This window comes from Pogoniulus pusillus, chromosome 12 (genome assembly GCF_015220805.1).
Source record: "Pogoniulus pusillus isolate bPogPus1 chromosome 12, bPogPus1.pri, whole genome shotgun sequence".
NCBI lineage: Eukaryota > Metazoa > Chordata > Aves > Piciformes > Lybiidae > Pogoniulus > Pogoniulus pusillus.
The window spans coordinates 18,853,478-18,878,256 of NC_087275.1; the positions used below are offsets into that span (position 1 = coordinate 18,853,478).

The following is a 24,779-nucleotide window of genomic DNA, read 5'->3' on the forward strand; positions in this document are numbered from 1 at the left end:
ATCACTGCATTTATGTAATCTATTCTCTGACACCAGTTTTATGACATTGCTCTTCATCAACACAAACAATTTTTACTTCTGCTCAAATCTGGTTTCACAATAACATATTATAAGCATAAGCTTAGACCTCCATACAGCCACATTTCATGTTTGCTAGCACTTGCTGGATGTCTACAGCTTGTCAGAAAAATTAAGTCTCCATTCTATGAAGAATTCTGACATACTAAGACTTATTTCCATTTTAAATTAGAAAAAGAAAAAAACCCTGGGATATGAGAACTTTCACCGAAACGTTTATTAAAAGGATGACTTGTAATGCACTGACATGTGTTTTGCAGATGTTAAAAGATCTTAAGAGTTACATTTGGAGAGGACCTGCGTTTTCTGAGGGAAGATTGTTCTCATTAAGACCATGCAATTAGCTCTACTAAGCTTTTTCTTTTTTGCACTCTGCCCCTCGTATACTTGATAACCTTTCTTATTGAAGTTTTGTGCCATTTCATTACATGTAATTATACCTAAAAGAGAGCAAATGGAAATGTACGAGCACACAGTATGCACATCTTGGTATAGCTGCTTCAGACTACACCAAGTCACTCTTCTCACTTGCTACTTTTCTTTCTCTTGTTCGTCAGATTGAATCTTCTGATAATCTAGAAAGCTGTTTATCTGAACTGAAAGCCTAATTTCAAACAGGCTAGGAATGTCATTTCCACACTGGAGCAGAAGGCACATGTGAGGCTGGACACCAGAACCTTGCAGAGCAGCAGGCAGTCTTCCAGCCTGCAACTGTGCTCTGCTTACGTCTGCAACAGGCATCACGGCACAATAAAGCAAGCTGTGGTTGAACTGCTTGAAGAGCTTCTAGTCTAAATTTGCAGTTCTGCTTTAAAGCCAAGTCTTTGAGCCCTGGATTCATTGCATCCAGCAACAATCAGTGAAACAATAGATAGAATTATTGATGCTTTAGCCTTGTTACCACTTATTAATCATGATGCTTTTACAAACTCTCTTCTGCCCGCTTGCAAAAGAAATTGTTTTGCAAGACACTTGGTATGGTGTGTGGAACATACTAGAAAAGGTTACTGCTTAAAATGCAGTCACCTGAGTCAGAAATTACAGCACACATCTGGAATATGTTTTCCAACTGAATCTCTGAGTCTTGGATTCATTAGATCAGACAAAAATCCACATATTATATTCATGAGAGAGTTCAGGAACAACAAAAAGTCTTGGCAAGTAGAAAATAGGAAAGACAGATGCTGTCCTCACCTCCACCCATGAGAATCTTTTTGCCAGCTCAGCTAACATCTTCCACCTATTTGCAAAGAACACTTAGATAGTCTGTGTTAATCCAAATACAGGCCCAGTGCTGTATTATCTGATAGCTTCACTTCTTGCTGAGAAAAATACAAAGGATGCTTAGAAGCAAATGAGAGCCACTGCTGCACTCCCACTTGAAAAAAAGGAATAATCAAGCATCCATCAAAATGATTCTGTGAAAATGCAGGACAGATTCATTTCTGGGAAACAGCAGCAGATGTTTAAGATACTCTTTGTGTAAGTCACTCTCCCAGTTTCACTAGGACTTGTAATGTCAACAGAGGCCTCATGGCAAAGTCCAAAGCTTTAACGTTTTGGTTCTTTATGAACAAATACTGAAACATTATCAATTCAAATATTGACTGTGGTGTTTTATCATAACGTTTTTACATACAGCCTGTCATTCCTGAAATCCTATTTTTGACCAAAATATTCTTGATATCTCCTTCCATCATAGAGTAATATTTATAGCACAAAGAATTCAACTTCAGGTCACCACCTGCTTCATAAAATAAAAAAAAGCATCATCACCTTTACACTATTTCAGATGGGGAAATTTTGGCAAGAATTACTAAAAATGGGTCTTGCTGTAGAAGATATCTTTCTCTCATGACAAGCCCCATGCTGTATTTGGGACTATTCTGCATCTCACACACTAGAATTATCCCACTGAGTAGAGCTGATGAACCACTGACTTCCAGAGTAAGCATCCATGAGTACCTGATTTAAAGAGCTGTCATCCCACAATCAATTCCTTCATCTGACAGTAAAATACACATGAACAATTTAACCTCAAAGTTTACAAATGGAAATAAGAAACTCCTTCACACATGTCACATGGACACCATCAAAAAATGCAGTGGAGTTGTTCAAATGCAGTGAGGAAAGCCCCCACCCTTCATCTACTTCAGTGCACATTCAACACCCAAGTAACTTCAAAAGGGGTATGCTTGGAAGCAACTCTGCCCATGCACAGTTAACAAAGAACTATATCAGGGTTCTGAATGAAAATGGGCCTCAAAATTCATGACTATATCAAAGCGTTTGGGGAATAAAGCAGATAACCTAGTGCTACACAGTGATGTGTCCAATTCCACTTTTCCTTCTGCATGAAGAGAGCACTGGCAAACCACCTAGAGTCTGAGGTAACACCAAGTTTTACCCACTGCACTCACAGCTCAATGAAAAGGGTTAGGTGGCTGCAGGGCTGGAGCAGCACAATCATCAGTTGGGCTCAGAATGCCTATTCCTGAACGATTATGTCAACCTTAATTCATCAGTGCTAAAAAAGCCAACACAATTGTCTCCTGCAGATTGTATATTGTATATCCACTCTAAAAGAAACCCTAGCTTTGTACGCTTATTTTAGCACTTCCATCCATATAAAGACCTGCAACACTGAAGTTTGAAAGAACTGTTTCTTCAGTCAATATAATAGACTTTTCTTCCTTTTCATCTTGACAGTATTGTAAATTGTGAACTTTGAAAGCTTGATGGTTTTTCCTCTTTCATGCTTGGCTGTTAATTCCTAGGGCTTCCAAATGCCCAGATAACTGGGAAAACTGGGATATTAAAGCTCCTTTCAGCTTCTGCCTGATCCTACAGATAGCCCATTGCTTCTACCTCACTTTTTTTAACATAAGACTTTATCAGCTTGAAGGATCAGCCAACCTTGTACTTTGTTTTAAACAAATCAGCAACATTTTTTCCAGCAATCTTTCAAGCAAAGATTTATTTGACAAGACAGGTGGCAGAGGTTTGTAAAGTGGCCTGCAGCCCAATCAGAGGGGAACTGAGGCCGTATGGCACACCTGCTTTGAACTTCTGCTAATAGTGGAAAACAATTTTGGGAAAGAGTCTTGGGATTAAACCAGCTTCCCAAACCAAAACATCAATCATACTATACATATCAAATACTATCCCTTCCATATTTCCTCTTAAAACTTTTGACATCAGGGGTAGCCCCAGCAGTTCGAATGGGATGTCTTCAACGATTACTATGTGAGTTAGTCATCTGTCCACAACTAAAGGCTGTGCTTGAGCCAGTAACTGTCCTGATACACTGCTTTGGGAAACTTTATTGAGAAAATTCTTAAAATAAAGATCATAGAATACAGAATCATGGAATCATACCACACCTTTTTACTTTTCTGCCTTATTCAAAAGATATGTCCTGTGTTATCACAAGAAGGTAACATTTTCAGCTCATTTCCCTATCATTTAGTTGAAGCTATTACACATTACTTGTATATTAAGTGTAATATTTGTTAGCTGTGGTGGGTTGACCCATCATGTACATTTATTTATATATATATTTATATAGATGTGCCCATTTTATATATGCACTTAAGTGTATCTATACACACACATTTAAAATCATTTAATCCTCAACCTCTAAACCAATTTTAAAGTAAAAATAAGGCACTAAAATACTTTTGTCTAAGGTATGCTATGTACCAAAGACAAACTCATCAGCAAAGTGAAGACAAATGCATAGGAAGGAATAAGAAGACCTTTACAACCATTGCATTAATGAAAGAATTAAATACAAGCGGTAAAACTCAAAAGAGCATCCAAATCGGTTTCCTTTTAAATGAACCTTTATTTTTGTGAATGTCTAGCAGCATTAGGGAAATAACACTTGGATGATGGCCATGAACTGAACTTCTAGGTGACCCACCACTTCCCTGCAGCCCCCCGCGCGTGGTGTCTGCGCACGTGCGCACACATGTATGCGTGGGTCACCCTCTGTCTGGTCGGAAGGGCTGCAGGAAGAATTTTAGCTCCCATGTAATATTAGTTACCCCACAGAAATCGTAGGAAAACAAAAAGGTGTCCACTGGGCATCTTGCACGTTAAATCTGGCTGGTCCTCTCAAACCAGCAGCCAGCCATGGCAATCAGCCCAAGGAGAGGGGAGGGGGAATTGTTCTTGGGCATCTGCAGCACTGCTTTCCTGCAGCTCGGCTTCCTCCTCAGGGACCCCTGGAGCTGGAAATCCTATTGCCTGATGCACCAGGCTGACATCGTCTCAGATAATCCCCTATGTTCACCTCCATGCACATTTAAAATTCTCACCTACCCATTTAGAGAACACTCACCCTTAATTTCCTTGCTTGATAGCTTTTGCAAAAAGTGCTTAAGCTATCTTCATTGGTACGGATATTTTTATTTACTTCCAAGTGTGTTTGTCTTGACTTTCTTACTGACTTCTCTGCACTGGGTAATGAATTAAACCCCAAAGTGCTGTTGCTTTTAAAAAAATCAGTACATTAAGAGTGCTTTCCATTTTCACACAACAGGAAGTCTTTTGTTTTCACTACTCTTGCTTCCTTTTCCTCAGCCACCTTTTATTCTGGATCTTCCATGTACACATTGAATCTATACATATACAGCCCTACATGCTCCTCATGGTATTCCCCATTTTACAAGCATCTGGAATATTGTTCAGATGGGTAATCTTTCCAAAGTCAGAATGAGCTCTCCAAGTATGCCCACTGTGTACGTAAAATATGACTTCCTGTCGTGATAACCTTTACAGTGTATAGCCTAACATACTTTCCTATAATTGTTTATAGCTAATACTTGATTCATACTTCAGCACATTATTTTCATCATTTGCCACAAACCATGACTAATGAAATTAATACAGGGCTGAAGGCCGCAGCATCCATTTCTTTCTTCGCATGTACAGATTAATAGAGGAGAGTGCTTAGTAAAAGTGCAATGAAGTTCAGCACGTGCTTATGTTTAAGTAAATTTAAACTGCTCTGCTGAACCAGAATAAAGGAGATTGTTGGTTTAGCTCAAATGTTAACTATGAGATAAGTCAAAGAGCTTGGTGCAGTTTTTGATATATTGCAGTTAGAGAGGGAGCCAAGCCAACAGATCAGAGGAAGGACGTTTCATACCTATGACAGACAAAGGTTGGAGTGAGTGGTCTTGGTTTGCCCCCAAACAAAGCAAAATAGAACAACCACAAGAAATCCTTGCATATACCAAGCCCAAAGCTCCAATTACACCTGTAGTCTTGCTTTTCAATTGGGTTCTCATTAGTTTATTTAAGCAATGACTTTCTAAACAAAACTGCCAGTCCAAAATCACAAGATACAAATAATTACTGCAAAAGATTTTCTACTTCTTTATCTCTGCCTTCCCCTCCCCACTACTGCACAAATTCAATTTTCATCTTTACTGTGCTAACTAGTGGCTCTGCAGCCATGGTTTCTGATGAATCTTGTATGTAGCAGATACAGGTTGTGGCCCATTTTTAATTGTACATGTGAAGAATACAAGGAAAATGTGGGTGGTGGCTCCTTTGATGTGGCAAAAAAAATCTCATAGCTTTTCCCTGCAGCAGTTACTCTTCTGAACTAGTGATTACCAACTTTATCACTCTTACTAAAACCATGCCCTGCACCTCTGATATTGACAGTGTTTTTCAATGGTACCAATGTTAGCTCCAGAAGGACAAAAAGGGTGGGTAACCTGATGCCAGTAATGAAAACTGAACTAAGAAAGTCATGCAAATGAAGACAATTTCAAGTACAAAACCCTGAGACATTAATGTATTCCAGCAACAGAAACTATTAAGATATTTTTTCCCATACCTCACCACTAAGACAAAGTGTCTGATAATCATTACTGTATGAAAGCAGGACATGTGGATGCAAATCTTAAGATACACAGACATTAAATACTTTTATTTACTTTTCTTTGGCCTGTACTGAAAAAGTTATCCCCCAACTCTCTTTATATACTGTACACTATGCCTTCAAACATACAGGAGAGGTATGCAGGCTGTTTCTCTTTTATTGTTTCCCCAAACAAACCCATTTCCTACAAGCTGCTCCCATATCTTTTGTGCCACATCCAGCTTCCCAGAAAAACAGAAGGAAAACAAAGTGTGAACTCAAAACAAGCTATTTCCACAGAACAATGTGCCATAGCAAGGGGAGAGAGAGAGCACGCTAGAAGGAGGAGAGCTGAGGAGGGGGGAGAGAAACTGTTTTGATGCTGCCAAGGGACTTAAAAGGAAGGAGGAACCTTTAAAAGTCAGAGAGGAAGAATTGTGTAACTGTAAATATGCAACAGGCAAGTTGCCAACTATTTCAAAGGATTTGAGGTTTCAAAATCATCGAGAAGGCTAACTGATTTGCACTCTGAGTTTGGAGCTTCCAGGAACACCTTTGTATGTCTGACAGCCAGAAACTACCATGTCTTTTTATAGACTGCTCAAGCCATACTTGGTCATTATTTCAAGCTGAATAAGGAAGGAGTGTAAACAGACAGCATTTATGCTTCTCTGCAATCTAATAAAATGAAAGCATGGACTAAAGAAAGCAAAATGATACATGTCACTCTGTAAGAAGGGAAAGCCAGGAGATGATGCTGATTTAGTTCCTGGATGACCCGAGCAACCTCCAAAGCACCTGGTATTCAGTAAACCAAGAAAACCCATACACCAAACTCCCATAGGTATAATGCATGCCATTCATTGAGACACATGTGATTAGTCAGTGACAAATGTCACCATGCCACTTTAAAATCTTTCTGTATTTGGCTTGTCGAGGATATAAAAGCAGAAAGAAGAAATAAAAGTAAATTATTTGAGCCTTGTTGTCCATGAGAAGTATGCAGGTAGAGAGAAATACTTGTAGCATCAACACAACTGCTGGCATGTTTCTCCTCAAATCAAGAATTCAATGAGTTTTAAACTCTTTGAGCAGAGAGACACTGCTTTTGCAGCGTAAAAATATGGCTAATTTCTTTTTTCTGTTGACAAAAGATGCAAAAAAAAATGGACTTTGCAGTCACTCACAATTAAAATCCACAGTCTAAAACACAGCATGAAAGGCGTACTCCAGAGAGAAGCTGTTCTGGGGCAACGCTCATAACACGATGTGCTGACTTCCTGTGGACATCTACACTGATACAGTACTGCAGCAAAAAGGACCTATCAAACACCTAAGTAGAATTTTCAATTCATTCATGTTATGCAGTGCTACAGAGAAGAAAGAAATGATGGACTGTGCTATCTTGGGTACAAAACTAAGGCAAAGAAAGCAGTGGACAGACAGGGACACAAGTTGAGGGAAACAGATACAAAGCACAAGTGCATAGTGTGACTACGAGAGTTGCGCCTGACATTTTTCAATGTGAATGAAATACACAGAAGACAATAAAAAATGAAAGGCTACTACACATGGTAGGCAAGAAGTGGAGTGTAAGTTAATAGAAAAGACACAGGAAGGGGAAGGAAAAGCAAAGAGCTACTCAGCACAGTCTGGAGCAAAACCAGCTAAAACCATACAAAAAAATTGTCCTTGTCTGGGCTCCTTGTGGAGCTGCTTTCTCTGGCTCTGCTCTAGCTGATCTCCTTCTCTGTGTCACTATCATGATGGTGAGGGCAAAATTGGAGGGATTTCTCCACTTTTAGATGCCCTTTGACTGCCCAGGTCTATCTCTGCACCTCACTGTGGAGAACATGTGGAAGCAAACACTATGTGCAGCATTGATGGTGTCCTCCCCTCCTGAAATTCCCTATCAAACCCAACCCCTTCTTGCTTTAGGTATCAGTCCAGAGTGCGAGAGAATATCCCTGCAGGTCCCTGCTGGGACAAATTTCCTAATGCAGTATGTCCCACCAAAGGGAAGATGCCTCTCATCCTTAGTGTGCAGAGCTCTCCTGCCCTACTGCAATATTTGGGCTCGGCTTTTGATAATGTCACAGGCTGCCAACAGCTGAGGTAAGCCAAAACAGTAAGTCAACAAGAGCACTTGACACGAGAACAGGAAGGTGGGATTTTATGTTGTATTTTCCATCTGAAAGCTTGACAGACTGAAGACTGGAATTTAACCAAGGAAAGTCTTAGAGTTTTTTAAAACATATCATTCAATTAACCAGGAACACATCCAATTAATGAAGTTTTTGTAGCTGTGGGTGTTCAATACGTTTACAAGTAATTACAATGCACTCAGAGATGTAGGCGTCCAGCCTCAAGTATCTGTGTTTGAATTAGGAATCTGCCTGAAGCATGAATTTCTCAAGACTCTAATTTTACCAAACCAAAGTTATCACTCAGTATGAACTCATATTGCTCCATCAGAGTTAATAGAGACACACAGTTGGTTTTACTAAGAGAATGTTGTTTCTACCGAACATCTTTTAAACATATGTAAGCTTGCTCACAAGACACTACCAGTAAGACTGACATCTAAACCAGACCTTTAGAAACCAGCTATTTTGTAAGAATTAGGGGGGAAAAAAAAGATCCAAGGCCTCAGGAAGGTTTTTGCTTCCTCACGTTGAGTATTTCATCACCAACCAGGCATGTTTTAAAGCTGCTTATTACCTTCTGTAGATTCAGACTTCAGTCACCACAGTGGAGAAAATGTTTGCTAGAAATTCCTCACACACCTTCTCATGTTTTATGTTTTCCTACAAATAGGCTTATGCTGAGTACACTAAACATTCATCACATGTAATTTTTAGTTTTTTAATCATTTGTTTGAAAATGCAGCCATGTGTGCAGTTTTCAAACTCTGAGGTTCCTGTGTCTATAGCTCTAGTAAAATCTCTGAGGATATAGTACTAAAACTTAAAATGTTTTCAAGTGTCAGTGAAATCATCAATTCTTGCAGTGAAATCTGTACTACTCATTTTAAAACCTGGTAGTTAAGAATTTTGCATTCCACACTAATCTTTTACATGAGTACTGCTACTGATGTTAACTAGATCTATCTGCAAACAGGAGCTAGCAGATCTCTATTTATAGGTATTTCTCAAAGCAACAGAACAACTTCAGCATTAACTAAGTGCCTATGAAATTTTAGCAGTTGAGTAGCATAATGTCCCATTTCATGACAGATTACAAGTGCAGAGAGATAATTAATGACACCAGTTCTGTGGGAAATGGAAAAGCTCTAAAAATCACAGTGCAAGTGTCTCAGATGGGACCCTTTAAAAGAGCAGCTGTTTCTGAAAATAAATTGTGGGTTTTTTTCAAGTCACACTGTGGATGTGTGGACATAACTGAAAAGCCTCCCTTCCAGTCCTACCTCCAAGTCATTACCCATCAGATCACCCACGCACAAAACTCATTGTGATTCATTGATGCTACAAAAGTCTCTGTTTCCACTGGGCTTATAACATGGGAATTAAAAAAGGAAAACCACCCTGTAGTTAGCTAGCAATAATAGGAGCAATTAGCAGGCTACTGACCATACAAATGTGAAGGTTTGGGACTTTTTCTCCTCCTTTCTTTTCATTATTCAAAGGGAAAGATTTTCCCATGAAGAACAAGTCACTCTTCAACAAGACCTAAATTTGTAGAGTTAGGTGAGCTATGTCTCTGGTCAAAAGGAGTGTTAAAATGCATGCATGAAGATGCTGGAAAGTGTGAAAGCAGCTCCGTCCTTCAGAAACATGTATTTAGAAGTTGAGGGCAACTAAGGATTACATAAAGCAAAGAAATTGAAATCCGCATGAAAAAGCAAACAGTGAAAGTTATGAAGAAGTCCTAAAGGAGATCAAAGAAACCTAGGAAGGAAAGAATATGGATGATTAAAAAATAGGCTGAAGTCTGTAAGACTGGAGTGGCTGAAGCACTGGGAAGCCAAGGAGCACAACAAAGTCAACCAGAGAAACTGAGAACATCAGAAGCAATGAGATAACGTTCATGAGGTCTTTGGTGTGCTGAAGATATACACAGCGGTTACAATTTATATGACAATCTACTGCTTAGCATTCTAAGACTTCAACATCTGGCCATGACCAAGGTATTTTTTTCTGGAGCAGTGCACAAAAATAACTTTAAAAAATACTCATTTTAGTTCAGAGATAAGCTTTTTATACTTGATAAGCAAACCCACAGGCTTTAGGAAACTTAGAAAGTGAATCAGAAAGAAATAGTAAAGGAGAAAGAGAAAGAAAATATACTGAAGGTCAGGGAAATGCATGCCTCTGTTGCAAGCTTCTGCATTAAATTTCTTCCATCACCTAAAATAAGATAGAATCAGCATTTGGTATTTAGTGGCCATGTTGGGCAACAGACTGGGATAGAATGGACAGATATTAATACATTCATACTACAGCAAATAGAGAAGATATAGCTTAGAAAAACACAGTGGCTGCTAAAATAAATATTTTATGACAGCTCCATTGGGCTTTTTAGCAGCAGGATAAACCTGGGAACCACAGTGCAGATTCTTTCTGAGCCAGCTATGTTTACAAATGGACTCTGAAGGTCTGATATGTTACGCTAAACCTTTTGCTAAATGACCTGCCCTGTAAACAAGATGTGTGATAAGGAGAAGGTATTCACATGAATGAATTAATAACTCCTCCTGGTGTACTATTTCTACACTTGTGCTGGGACCACCTGTGCTGGTCTGAGGCTAATTGGAGTATTTTAATGAGAGAAATTAGATTATTGCTTGGGCAAAGAAAATAATGATGAAGTCTGTATTATTCATTGGTTTGCAGAGAGGAATAAGAAGTCAAAATGTCAACCATTTGTCCCACTCTGTTCTGGGACACTGGATCTATTTGCTTCCTACTAACTCTGCTCTAATATCTCTCCTCTAATTTTGGATAGCACATAACATGGTTGAGCTTTGCTGGTTGTTTTGTTTGTCTGTCTGGGAAAGAGAGGGTAGCTCTGTGCTCCTTCTGGGCAGTTTCCTTTGTCCAGGAAGGAGTTTGGATTTCTGTATTATTACTAATTTGTATATAATGGTAAATACTTGTAAATATATTGTGTGTATATGCTTGCATACTTTGCTTTGCTGTAAATATAGCTTCATCTTACTTCCAAGCCATCCGAGCTAGTCTGGTAAATTCCAACAGTGTGTGTGGGGAAGTTCCTAAACCCAACACACCACCACCACAGTCATCACAACTCCTTAAACAGAGAGCCAATTCTGTAAGTACATCACAGGTAGGGAAGTGCTTGTCTTTGCCCTGACACAACTTGCCTGGAAAGTAAGCTATTTCCTTCTTGCAGAGGGCAGCACATCCGTTCCAGCAGTGGTTTTATCTCAGAGGATGGCAGTGGCTTTTGCACATCATCTACCATATTGCAGCTGAAGGGTGCAATAGAGTTCTCTGCTTTGGCCCAGTCCCAGTTAATAAAAGAAACTTTGCACAAAAATAAGTCTTCTACAACTGCCCACTGTTCTGTAAATCAAACAGAATCCTTTTTTTTGTGTTGTTTTTTTTTTTTTTTCCTTCTTATTCCAGGCTTTGGATTCCCTGTGCACTTGTCTAATTCACAGGCAAAATCAGGGAATTTTCGTGAAGGATTGCTTTGCTTGTAAAACTAGACTTTTTTTAGAAGCTTGGGCCTCTGTTCTCCTTTGTTTGGCCATATTCTCATTTATTTACACAAGCCTGGTGTAAATGTCTGTATCATTTACAAGCCTGTGAATGATCTCTGAAGTACCAGAGATTTTATAGTTTATACTCATCATCTCCTAGCACCACTTAGATACTGAGCTGGTGGTTTGAAAAAGTCTAAAACTTTGTCCTCCTTAGGATAGTTCATGACTCAAAGTACTTCCTTGACAGGTCTTGTTTTGCCACCTTTCACTTTGCTTTTTTCAGCACTGTCACTGGTTATTATTGCTTGTTGCTTATGCAGTAGTTGGTAAATTATTTTGAAAGTCATCACATTGGTCCTGATTCTGATCAATATCTAATTTTAGTGTCATTATCAAGCTTAGAATTTTCATTTTCAGCATCACCCAATCCCATGTGCCTCATTTTTCCTAAGCTTCCAAAAAGAGTTAATTCTGAGTATTTATCAAGCTTCCTTTTTAACAACAGCAGCTGCCAACATTCATGATCTTACTGACCTTAGGTTGCTTTGGACCTAAATTCTAGAGTCAGCTGAAAACCTGAAACATAGGTTTTATTCCAGCATAAAAAAATGTGACTGCTAATGTTAAGAGACAGATAAGATTAACTACACATACATTATTCCCTGAAATTCCATTATTTTTAAGCACATGTCATCATCTCATGAACTATGAATTCTGAATATTTTTACTGACAGAAATGGTAACACTCCTTATTGACACCTTAATCTCAGTGTCACAGAATCATAGAATAGTTTGGGTTGGAAGGGACCTCTGAAGGTCATCTAGTCCAACTGCCCTGCAGTAGGCAAGGGCATCCTCCATTAGATCATGTTGCCCAGTGTCCTGTTGAGCCTGACTCTGAACATCTCCAAGGATGGGACCTCAACTACCTCCCTGGGCAACCTGTTCCAGTATTCCACTACCCTCACGATAAAGCATTTCCTCCTAACATCCAACCTAAAGCTACTATCATATAACTTAAAACCACTGCCTCTTGTCCTATCACTATAGGCCTTTATAAACAGTCCTTTTCCAGCCTTCTTGTAGACCCCCTTCAAGTACTGGAAGGCTGTTATTATATCTCCCCAGAGCCTTCTCTTATCCAGGTTGAACCCCAGTTCCATCAGCCTGTCATCATAGAAGTATTACAGCCTCTTGATCATTTCTGTGGCCCTCCTCTGGACCTGCTCCATCAAGTCCATCTCCTCCCCACTGCTGTCTACCTCCACCTTTAAACTGTCATAGAGAACCTTTCTTATCATGTTATCTCATTCAACATTCTGAATTTCTCTGAGCCCTTCTCTTTCTACTAATGGAAGGAACAGAAAAGCAGCTAGGAAAAAAATGCCTTAGGGCTCACAGACCCCCCCCCATCTAACACTGACCTTTCTCAAACAACCTACCAGTCTCCTTAACTGATTCTCTCTACTTCCTGCCCCTAAATTGCAATATTTAGAGAGAAAATGCTACTAAAGTATATAGAGGTACATCTCCTTGATTAGCAATACTATAACCATTGTGTATTTTAAGCTTTTGTCAGTTACTATACAGAAAATGTTTCTCCAATAGATTAGAATTCCAGCTTTATATCTTTACAGCTTCAGGAGTAAGATACCTGATGGTAAGAATCCATCTGAAACACATCTTAAAAAGCAGAAACACAACCAGAAATGTTAGACTCACTATTTTTATTAACTGAAAAATGCACTTTAAAATTCCAGGTGTTTGAGCATTTGTGTGTATCAGACCCTTAGACAAGGTCCTTGTTTTGTGTGAGATCTACCTCTGCACACAGGACAAGGTTAAGACCTAAGTGGTACTAACAACCACATGCAACCCCTGAAGAAAGAGGCAAGCAATGCTCAGGTGGTGTGTACAGTTCTGCAGGGTTTCTGGCCTGTGATGAGTTCAGCCTTGTTACAGGACATGTTCTGTTTATAAGTCAGGTCCCAGAAATGGAAAGTATTTAATAGCAATGCATTTTGGGTCTACCTCCTGGCTTTTAAGATTTAAGGGTACATTCTTTAGTCCTAGAGAGTCTTCTGTCAATGAAAACTGAAGACAGCAATAGTTCATATAATTTAAGAAAGTGCCCCCTAAACAAGCAAGCAAAACCAAAACAAAAATGTTACTTATCACAAGACTCCTTATAAAAATTGTGAGAGTTGGCAAGAATTGCATGTACCATGAAGCAGCTGAGACTGACACAGATTGAGGCCAAGCAAACACTCCATGGAAAGGGAAAACAGCACTAAGAAGGTCCAAGCTCAGAAAAGAAACAGTCTTGGAACCGAATCTGGTTTGTTCTGGATTCTGAAAAGTTAGGTGAGTACATGGTGAAGATGTGGGGAAACAAAGTGACTATGAAGACAGCTAAGATTCGTGCTAATGTCAAAGAATCTGGATACCATTACAGAGAAAATTCCCGCAAAATGAGTTAGAAGGCAACCATTTACACACACGTTACAGATTTTGGGTTAATGAGCACATTTGGCTTTAATGAGCACATACTTGAATGTATTTTTAAGAAGTGGTGTAGTAGCTGTCAAATCTGCAACAGACTTGCCCACCAAGCAGTTTGGCAACTAGCAGTTCATTGCCATCCCATTTTGAATGTGAGACTATAAACCGCAAGAGCACGGCATTGGGTATCAATAGTGATACCTAATGCCTTTATCTGAAGGCATGCCACTGATACCCATATGAATAAAAGCCTAACACAACAAATAAAGAGCCTGAGGAGTTTAAAAGGGAACAACTACAACTCTGCAAAATAAAAAGTGCAATTCTTTTATATTAAAGGTGGGAGGAAAAGTATATGAGTTCTGACAAAGTGTAGCTGTCTAGCATTTCAGCTGGTTAAAACTACAGGTAGGGAGCAAGATACAAGAAAGAAGAGAACATCAACCAGCAATAGAACAAGGGGACACAGTCTCAAGTTGTGCCAGGGAAAGTGTAGGCTGGATGTTATGAGGAAGTTCTTCCCAGAGGGAGTGATTTGCCATTGGAATGAGCTGCCCAGGGAGGTGGTGGAGGCACCGTCCCTGGAGGTGTTCAAGAAAAGACTGGATGAGGCACTTAGTGCCATGGTCTAGTTGACTGGATAGGGCTGGGTGCTAGGTTGCACTGGATGATCTTGGAGGTCTCTTCCAACCTGGCTGATTCTATGAGTCTATGATCAAATTAATCTGCTGCATGACTGATTTAATTCAATTTTCAATTCCATTATTTTAGTAAAGACAGACTTCTCCTAGAGGAACTAACTAAAAAAAATGAACCAAGAACCTAACCACTTTCAATTTTCCTTACCTTTTCTAGAAAGGTAGTTTTGACAAGTAGGTTGCTTTGGGGTTTGTTCTGTTTTTCCGTTTCAGTGAAAGCAAGTAAGTGGCATAGCAACACTCTGCAATTGTCAGCACTTCACCTTCAGATACTCATCCAAAGTCAACCCATCCTTAGGGATCATTTTGGGTTTTGTTTAATTTTAACTGAATCCATTTAAAGACTTCTTACTGAACTTGTCTCCTTTGGCATAAAACACCAATGATTTAGATGGGATTGTAAAGACTTATGATGCACTTCTCCTATCTTATTCAAACAGTAATGGACTCCACTTCCATTTTTTGGCTCTGAATGCACACTGCTAAAGAGTATGATATCCAGAGGTAGCTTTGATATCTTTCACTTCAGCTTTATAACTGTAGTGAGTACATTTCCTTAAAACCTGTGGATTCTAAATGAAAGGAAATTTTACTTTTTAAATACTCATGAAAGTAAAAGTATGAATTAATCAGTAAGGTCATTAGACTATTTTGATGATTAAAAGAAAACAAAAGAAGAAAAAGAAGACATTTTCAGAAGCTTGCAGATAGACCTCTTCTTACAGAAATGATTTTTCATATAATTTGCTTATTTTGCTAAATGTTTCTAAAACATAGATAAAAAATAAAGAGTTTCAATAAAGACCTTCACTGCTACCTTTACAGGAGATTAACTGCTTCTTGGCTAGTATTACTAACAATGAGTACAAATTAATTTCAATCACTATGTAGGAGCCCCGTAAGAAAAAGGATGACTTTTTTTTGCTGTGCATCAGACAGGGATGATGAACTTTCTCTTTATATTCTTTTCCTATTTTTTTCCCCTCCAAATCATAAGAAATGCTAATTTCTGCTATCTCTCTGGAATTAAGTCTCTTCACTAATTAACTTTTTTAATGCTGTACATGTGCAGACACTTCTATCATTACAGGTGTATAAAATGTGCTGGGTTTGTCTTATTAGTCTGACAAAGAGAAAACGGGGGACAACACTTTGGTATTGCAGAGCCCAATGTGAAGAGGCAAACTTGCACACTCTCAATCTAAAACAGCAGTGTAGAAGTTCAGACACTTCTGGTTCAGCATGTTATCTGTATGTTTGGGTGGATCACATCTACAGCAATCATTCAGTGAACGTTGTGCTGCCTGTGACTCTCCACAGCTTGTTTTCTTTGCCTGGGACAATCTAGCCTGATTCAAAGTTCACTGAAGTCAACAGAGAGACTCAGCACCATCGACAGGATCATGTTAATCCAGTGCCAGGACAGGAAGCTCTAAGGAAACGCAAGAGCCACCCTGTTTGTTGCCTTGAATATTTGTTTAGTGTTTTGGAATTTACTGACTAAAGCTGCATGTAAGAAATTTGGCAGCCACAGACTTTTGCCACGCTGTGTTGTTCTGGATTTATCAGAACTCCTGAAAAAAACCCCAAACTCTAGGAAAACTTTTGTCTTCATGCCATAGTCTCCTTGAATTCACTCCATGCAACTGTTCAGGATCATCCTGAACATATATCTGAACATGCTGAACATCATATCTGCTGCAAACTTGGTTAATAAGGCAATATTATGATAAGAGTAAGATGTGCTCTTGCTTTACATCCATCTTATACATCTGTAGCCCACTGGATATAACGGATCTGGTTCTGATCTACTCCAGATTACAGAAAGAGGAAAATTCAACAGGTTTACTGTAGAGGCCATGACAACATTCCTAAAGTTTTAATTACTTCAAGTGCCCAACATGATATACTTCCTCTTGCTGAGAAGAAAATAAGAAGCATTAACTGAAGCGGCCACATACATCATTTAATTGACTGCATAGAAACACAGCCCCAGGTTGCATAATTTCAGAAGTTGTTGACTAAAATTTTCAGCAAAAATATACCTTTGGAATTAAAAGTATACTTTAGTTCTACATATAGAAGAAAGCAGACACAAAAACCAGCCTACAGATGATTTGGCTGGAGCTCATGTTCATTAAGAGGGTTAATACAAATGTTCCTGATTGTTTCTGTTGTTTATGAATCTCGACCTTCAGAACAGCACTGAAATGTGCTGTCTCCTAAAGATGTTCCCTACCGATATGACACACACTTTGTATTGTTTCACTGTACACAAGCATTAATATCCCAGAGGTAACCCACCCTTCTTTTAACGGCTGGTGACAGGTCCAATGGCTGAGTAAAAATCAGTTGAAGGAAAGGGAAGTCTTGTCGGAAATGAGATTAATCTTGTAACGAGTGTTCAGCTCTGATAACCCATCTGTGCAGAGAACTGCTTTAACTGGAGAGCAATTAACCTTCACCTGACAAGCTCTGTCTAACCGTTATAAACAACATTAAAGGCACAGGATCCCTCTCTTTTTTATCCCGTTTACATAGACTAAACAATCACATTCTGCATTCCATGAAAACAGTACATATAACTGCATTGATGACAAACCACAGGAACATTTTTTAAAGGCAATGGCTGTATGGAAATAATGTGAAAAATGTCTCTGGCCACCGCTTTAGTGAGCTGATCTGATTAGTGAAAAGCAACAATTTTGAGCACTTCCAGGGGAATACCTTACGCATGAGGAAAGCTAATGTGAATGCACCCAAGACTAACAATAATAAAAAGGTATGTGAGCAGATAAGAGCTGGCTAACCACATCCCAAAAGTGTTGCTTTCAGGAGAACAGCGTGCATTTCCCCAATATCTCTGCAAACACAAAGCCAAAGGGCAACTTTCTAGAGCTTCTTCATCCCTACTCTTGTGTAAACTAACTTCAACTTATAGAATCCATCTGCAGTAACCAAGACTTTTGTCAGGCCTGTGGAGACCTGACTCTTCTGTCTGACAGCTGGTACTCCATGCAATGTGTGCCATACAGTCTCTGGAGGGGTCTGTAAATCCAGTATCTGATTCCCAGCCTGTTAAGCTACAACATGAACTTAAAACAACTGCTTTTCCCATAATAGTGTGAGGAGATCACTGAACACTGGTCTGTTCTTTGAAGATGAAAACGAGTGATGTCTATGAAGCCACAATAGCAAAGGACTACTCAACTCTATGGGGAAAGGCTAAGATATCAATCCCAGTCACAGTGGCAGAAACCTGGAATGATTCGAAGAGAATCACTGGCAAAACCATGCAAAATTCAGGCTGAACTCCTGAATAACTTGGGTGAAAGCCTGGCTCCAGTCAAGCCATTGGCCAAACACTCTTGACTTGATTTTGGCCCGATTTCACTTTGGGTTTCATAAATCCTCATCCATCCTATTCATGTGCCTGAAATCAATTATCCTAAAGTTACAATTAGCAATGGAGGTTTTCTGTCTTTGTTTACTTTCCTTTTGCTCTAGGTCTCTCTCTTTTACTTTTCTTTCCTTAGCAGAAGTTCAAACAGACAGGTTAGTCATGGGTTTATTTCTCTGTAGAGAGAGGCAAAATTTCTGTTTCAGTCACTTCTGCTAACTATATAGCACTGTGGATTGCAAGAGATGGCTGTGACTCTTTAATAAACCCAGAACATGCTCTGAACTTCCTGGGGAAGTCCACCTCAAGAGCTGGGAAGAAAACATTTTATTTGGTGATGCATACAAATAAAGAAAGGATGCAGGCAATACTGAGTTGGAGGAGGTTGCTTGCTCACCATGTGACAGAAGGACACCATATTTTGAAGCATCCTAATTTGCAGTATTGAAAAATGCAAGGTCATTTTTTCCTACCACTACAGAGAAATAAACCCTGATATTTCATAGGACAGCATAACAGCACTGAGCTTAATAGTTAACAAGAATGGATGTGTTGTACTGTGGCTTAAATGCCACAGGTAGCACATTACCTTTACATCACCCAAGAAGGGCTTAGATCTTCTGAGTGAATCAGATATTACCAGATAGGAAGTTTGTACTGAAAGCATTTCCTGTATTGGTAGTCCCTGATTTTGGTGACTTATCTCGGTAGGAAATGAATGCAGGAAGTATCTGTCTACAAACTCTTTATCATCAAGGTAATTGCTGTGGCAGCATTTTACTGTTTATCAAGGTAATAAACACAGCATCTAAAAAAAGATGTTTTTCAAGTCAATGAGGTTTAAAGAAACCTTACAGGCTAGCAGTGCTGTTCTGCAAAGTCTTCCATGGAGAACTAACATGCTGCTATTTGTTTTTCTCAGCACTTGTATAATTAGAGATTTGTCAAACAAAACATTTCCAGCCTCCTGTGGCTTTTTTTCCCTAGTTATAGCAATGTTTCTTCGTATCTTGCTCTCTCATCTCTCTGTAGTCAGGTAGGCCATTTTCAAGAGTTCTGCCACTTCCCATGAAGAGTTACTCACCACCCCTTCCTGTAGGTATTTGCATACACCCAGTCCTTGTAATTTGTTGTTGTACTTCCTTCCCCAGGCACTGCTTAACCTGGCAAAATGTGCATTCAACTAAGCAAGTCAGATCTTCCCTTAGCATGAAAAAGTTACACCTGCTCAGTCACACCAGTTGAAGTATACACTCCAAACAAACATGCACTGCAGATCTCGGAGGTCTCTTCCAACCTGGTCGATTCTATGCTTCTATGACAAGGGAGATAAAGGCTCACTTGATGTGTCCTTCGGTCTAGCCTTTAAAAATAGCTATTACTTATGATTCTTTTTAACCTATCAATAATCACTTACATTTTAATACCAGCAATTGTAATTTTATTCATTTTACTTTTAAACAAATTCCATTTATGACATGACACCAGAAGGATTAATCTCTGGTTTGTACAAGATAGTTATTAAAAAACTCTATTCTTTGTTTTTTATGCACTAATATTCCTTTCCTGAAAACAATGTCTAATCTAAAAAGGTGATTATGGGCATAGTTAAAATAAGTAACCCAGTACCCAAGGAAAACTCTCCCAAAGACAGCAGAAGTAATTTCCTTCTGATAATGACTTGCAATCAGATTTCCTGGAACTTCTCCCTCAGCTTGCTGTGATGAGCTGCTTAGAGGATTACACAGTCCTTCTTTTAAGGGGGTGGTGAGAATAAATTGAAGAACCAGCACTATCCAATTGCAGAACATTCAAATAACTCCTTCAAGCATAAAGACACATTAATCCTTTAAGAAAAATATTAATATCTTTTGCATAGCAATGCCTTGAAGTTTTTCTACCATTGCCAAAGTTTCTTCTATAATACACAAATATATATTAAGGATAGCAAGATGACTAGTGGGACACATACCATTTTGTCCAACCATTGCCTTTTCACTACTGACACTGTGAAAAGCTGCTACTATTTCTCTACTGTATAATCATCTACCAAAAGAATTTTTTTAACAGTTAATGAGGAACCTGAATAGAAACCACACTGTAGTGAATGAAAAGGTTTTTGTTAACTTGACAAGGTTTGGCACTGCATGTGAAAATCTACTGTATCACCTTTGTTAATATTGATAATGCAAATGGTACAAACCCAGGTTTTGTTTTCTCCATTTTGCTGATGTTCAAAATAACTCTGATGGCTTGATTCAGAAATTTGCACTATGAAGCCTACTTCTTTTTAAGTGAACAGCACTATATATTTGCACTGGATTACAGGCTGTCACTTGGGAAATAAACAATCCCTTTTGGCATTCGCATTTATCAAAACTACAGCATTTATCTTTCAACAAGCCATTCTTCCATGAGCACTTGGGCTTTTAAAAACTATTTCTGAAAGGCTTTTTGTAACTCATGGAACTTGCTGAAGAACAATTTGATAAGAGATAACAGAGTTCTTGTGAAGAAACAAACAAAGAAACAAACAAACCAATTCCGACAGTCAAACATGCATTTTCCAGCTGTTGTTCCTTGCCTGAAGACTTAATTCTAGAAAGAAAAATCCTTCTATTAGACTTCATTTTGGCACATGTAGCCAGAAACCAGATTGACTTAAAGGACAGCTGACTAAAAGCAAAAGAAACTAACATGAACCCCTCCCCCAAATATCTTATTCTATTCTCATATGACTGTTTTTCCTTAAAATGATCCATTTGTATTCAAGTCAGAAACACTATTTTACCTGGAAATAATTACAGGTCTGAATCTACTGCCTTTACAGGAACAAAATCTTCACTAAATTGGTGGAAACTTTGAATTAAGGAGTGCAAGATCAGGCTAAATGGTTCAAGGCACTCCTGCTGTTCTTGCTTTTGATGCTTCAGAGCACTCAGGTCTACGCTTAGCTGTAAGAGGGTTGTGTCCTACCACCAAAGTCAATAGAAGCATTTACAGGCCTAAAGTTAAATATCCTACTTGATCCTTTGCTAACTGAGATGAGAACAAAAAGAGAATAATCTTTATACTTTTTTTAAAGGGGACAGAAGTACAAATTACTCTACTAGTTCTATGCAATTCAGTGCAGATGCAGTCCTCTAAACAAAGACTTAAATGTTTCCATATGCCAAGAACAGGTTTGGGGTTTTTGTTTGGTTTTGGGTTTGTTTTTTTTTTACTGTCTCCAGCTTTCCTTGTCTTTAGAAGTAAAGAAAGTGAGAAAAAAGGAATGCTATAGACAGAAGTACAGACTAAGATTCCTCACAGAATAAAAATCTTGCCACTGATTTAATCAGTATATCCATAATCTTTCAAGCCTTAGAACCCACAAAGATTTCTCCCGTCCTTTATCAGATACACAGACTTTTTCTTCCAAGAATCCTAAGTTCCCTGTGAACAGTACATTGGAAAACAAGAGTGGAAAGTGGGTATGTGCACATTTAGAAATAAATTAGAGTAAAAGAATATCCACAAGTATAAGGAGTAAGTCATTGTAAAGTCAAGACTGAAGAGCTTTTCTAAGTGTAACTGCATTGTCAGAGCAGGGAGAGAAATACAACAAGGCTTGGTACATGACAAGGAATTAGAATTCTAATTATTTTGTTTTTTTCTTAATTTGATGTTCTTTCCTCCATTATAGGATATTAGAAAAAAAAATACCTTCAGGACAAGTATTTTTACTTCATCCTGAAGCAAGACTTAAATATTTTTTGTTCCATTCTATTAAAACCAAAACAGACAGATGCCTAATTCAGAAGCCTTTGATATTTTCTATTACTGTATTTATAGTAACTAGTGGGATGGTTATAATTAGCAGTGCTAATTTGATAGCCTTCGACTTCAGTACTTTGCACTGCTGTGCTACTGCGCATAGCTGTCAGATACTATTTGTGCCAGAAGGAAACGTGTCACCTCATCTCTGAAATCCTGACTACAAGGAGATTATCTCCAAATGAAAAAAAAAAATATCATTCAAATGCCAAATAACCAGTATGGTTAGCCACATGTGCTCCACATATAAGGAGGTGGATGCAGTGCAAATATCAGCTCCCTGACTGCATAATCAGATCGAAACCTTGGCTGTGGAGATGTACACCTTCTCCCACCAGCCTTCTCTCTATACCTGCTTATGCTACACTCCAGGAGAGCCAGATCTGCTTGCAGACAGGGGGAGAACTCCCTGGACTGAGTTAGGGTGGCTGCTCTTACAGCATAGAAGTCAGAATTAAAGCGTAGGGGAAAAGTCACTGGTGCACCCTTCTTCTTAGGAGAAACCTTCTGCCAAGGCACTTTCCCTCTCATGGAGGGCAAGGGGGAAGCAGGAGGGGCAGGGGACAAGAAGAAACATATCTCCCAGTAAAGCTACGACTGTGATGTTTAACCCAGTGCCAGACAACTGACACCAACGCTCGCCTGCACAGATACCAGTTAGTACCAGTCAAGCCAACCTGATTTCTTGTGAGCCCTGAGTGTCCCGGAGGGACTGTGTGCTGGGTGGGAAGGGTGAATCAGACAGCCTTACTGGAAAGCCACCTTTGCATTTGTCTATATTTAGAGGAATTTCTGCCCGGTTATGAACAGATACAAAGTGATTCACAACCCGGGTTTCACATCCAAGGACTCCACAGCTTCCATAAAGAAAAGAGGGAATTCCCAGCACACAGGCTCCAGATACAGCTCTCTACCTTTCTTTCACCTGAGTTGCAACAGCTGGGTTAACCTTTTCTAGCAGACAACACAGGCCATTACCTTGAAGTTGACCAAGAACATTTGCTAAACATAGCTGTTTAGTAAGAGCACAAACACTCATTTGTCCCTCAGTAGGAATATATTTCAGAAATCTCTCATTTAAATGACTTATGTACTCAGAATAGAAGAGGAATTGAATCTCCTCGGACTGGCTTAGCTTCACAGCAGAGTACATTTCCTGCATCTACAGTACAAAGCATCTGAAATTTCTTTCCAGTAACATTACATTTTGCACTCACATAACTAAAATGCTTGCTTTGGTATATGAGGCCTCCCTAACACTCTGGGCACCAAAATCCTCCATGTTTTGGGGTGCCTATTTCCCCCTGCAAGTACATCACTTCACTCAGGAGGATTTGTTGACTTCATTGCACTCCCTGTCTATAAAATACACAGCTGCACAGAGCTGTTTGTAACGTCTGTGGATATAAGGTGAAAGCAAAATAATTTTTTAAAATATATATTGTTTACAATCATTTATCTCACTATAAATCAGCCCATACAAAATAACAACAACAAAAAACCAACCAAACCAGTAAGAGCTCAAAATGCATATCTGATCTCACTACTATCTGTTTGGAAAAAGTATCTCCCATCAACATTAACAGCGCGCTCTGACTAACAGATGCAAAACCCAGTGTTGTTATCTCGGCACATACCCTTATGTTAGCAAAGCAAAACATGACTCCCCGAACCTCAGGATTTTCATAGAGCACCTGTCATGTCCTGTGTGCTCTGAAACGTGCAGCAAAACCAAAGGGAATTCAGGAGTCGCTCAGCATATACTAGATATGGGCCTCAAATACAGATCTTTGTCTCTATAGATGACCTCCTGAAAGCATCACTGATTGCAAAAAAGGAGAGTCTTTTTAATGGCAATGCCTTCGGATGAGACTTTTGCATTTCAAAAACCGTAAGAAAAGAAACCATTCAATATCTCTGAAACGCAAACCTCTAAGCAGAAGTTACTGAGAAATCAAACTGCAGCTCCACTTTGCTAATGAGCATTCTCCACAGCTATCCCATCTCTCTTACTAAATCTCTGGTGTAATTGGAAAAGTAAAGAAATACACAGTAACACAAAAAAAGCAAATACCTTGATCCCAAAGCCGATAACACAACGCTGCAGAATCCTCACTGCACATGCTGCTATGTTCTTCACGTAAAATTAGTTTCACTATCACAAAGCCTTTACAGTTATACTTCTGCAATTAATCACAGCTATTGCTGTATCTGCAACTGCTCTCTATTGCAACATACAGAGAAGCAAAAACTAGACAGACAGGCAAATACATTTATTCAGCTTTCTAAGTGGCACAACACGAAAAACTCAGCAAAGCCCTTCTTAAATAAAGGGAAAAAAAGCCCAAACAAACCATGCACTGAGATCAATTTATAAGCCAGTAAGGGAATTTTATTGTCCAAAAGATTGAAACAAATTAAGAACACACCCATGCGATCTTGCCACCACCATTAAAATAACATTGAAAAAGACTCTGAGCATAAGCATAAGAGTTTCTAGAAAAGCACATAATTAACACCTGTATGAGAGAGAAACAAGAGCCGGTTCCTCTCATTCCCACTTGTGTCCCCATCAAGAAGAGAAACATTTAAAGGTATCCAGAAGCGCTCTCAGGACCCCTTTTTCTCCTTCCAGTGCGCACCCTCTCCCCTTAGGGCAGTTCGCAAACACATCCAAGTTGTCAGAATGATAGCTACAAGAAATTTCAGAAGCTCCCC

The 24,779-nt window shown here is 39.0% G+C and overlaps 1 protein-coding gene across 7 annotated transcripts in view; it reads right to left on the bottom strand.

Annotated features, from left to right (window-relative positions):
- ERG (ETS transcription factor ERG) overlaps positions 1–24,779 on the bottom strand; it is a 152,303-nt gene that overhangs the window by 43,086 nt on the left and 84,438 nt on the right. The gene's annotated exons all lie outside the window — the stretch shown is intronic.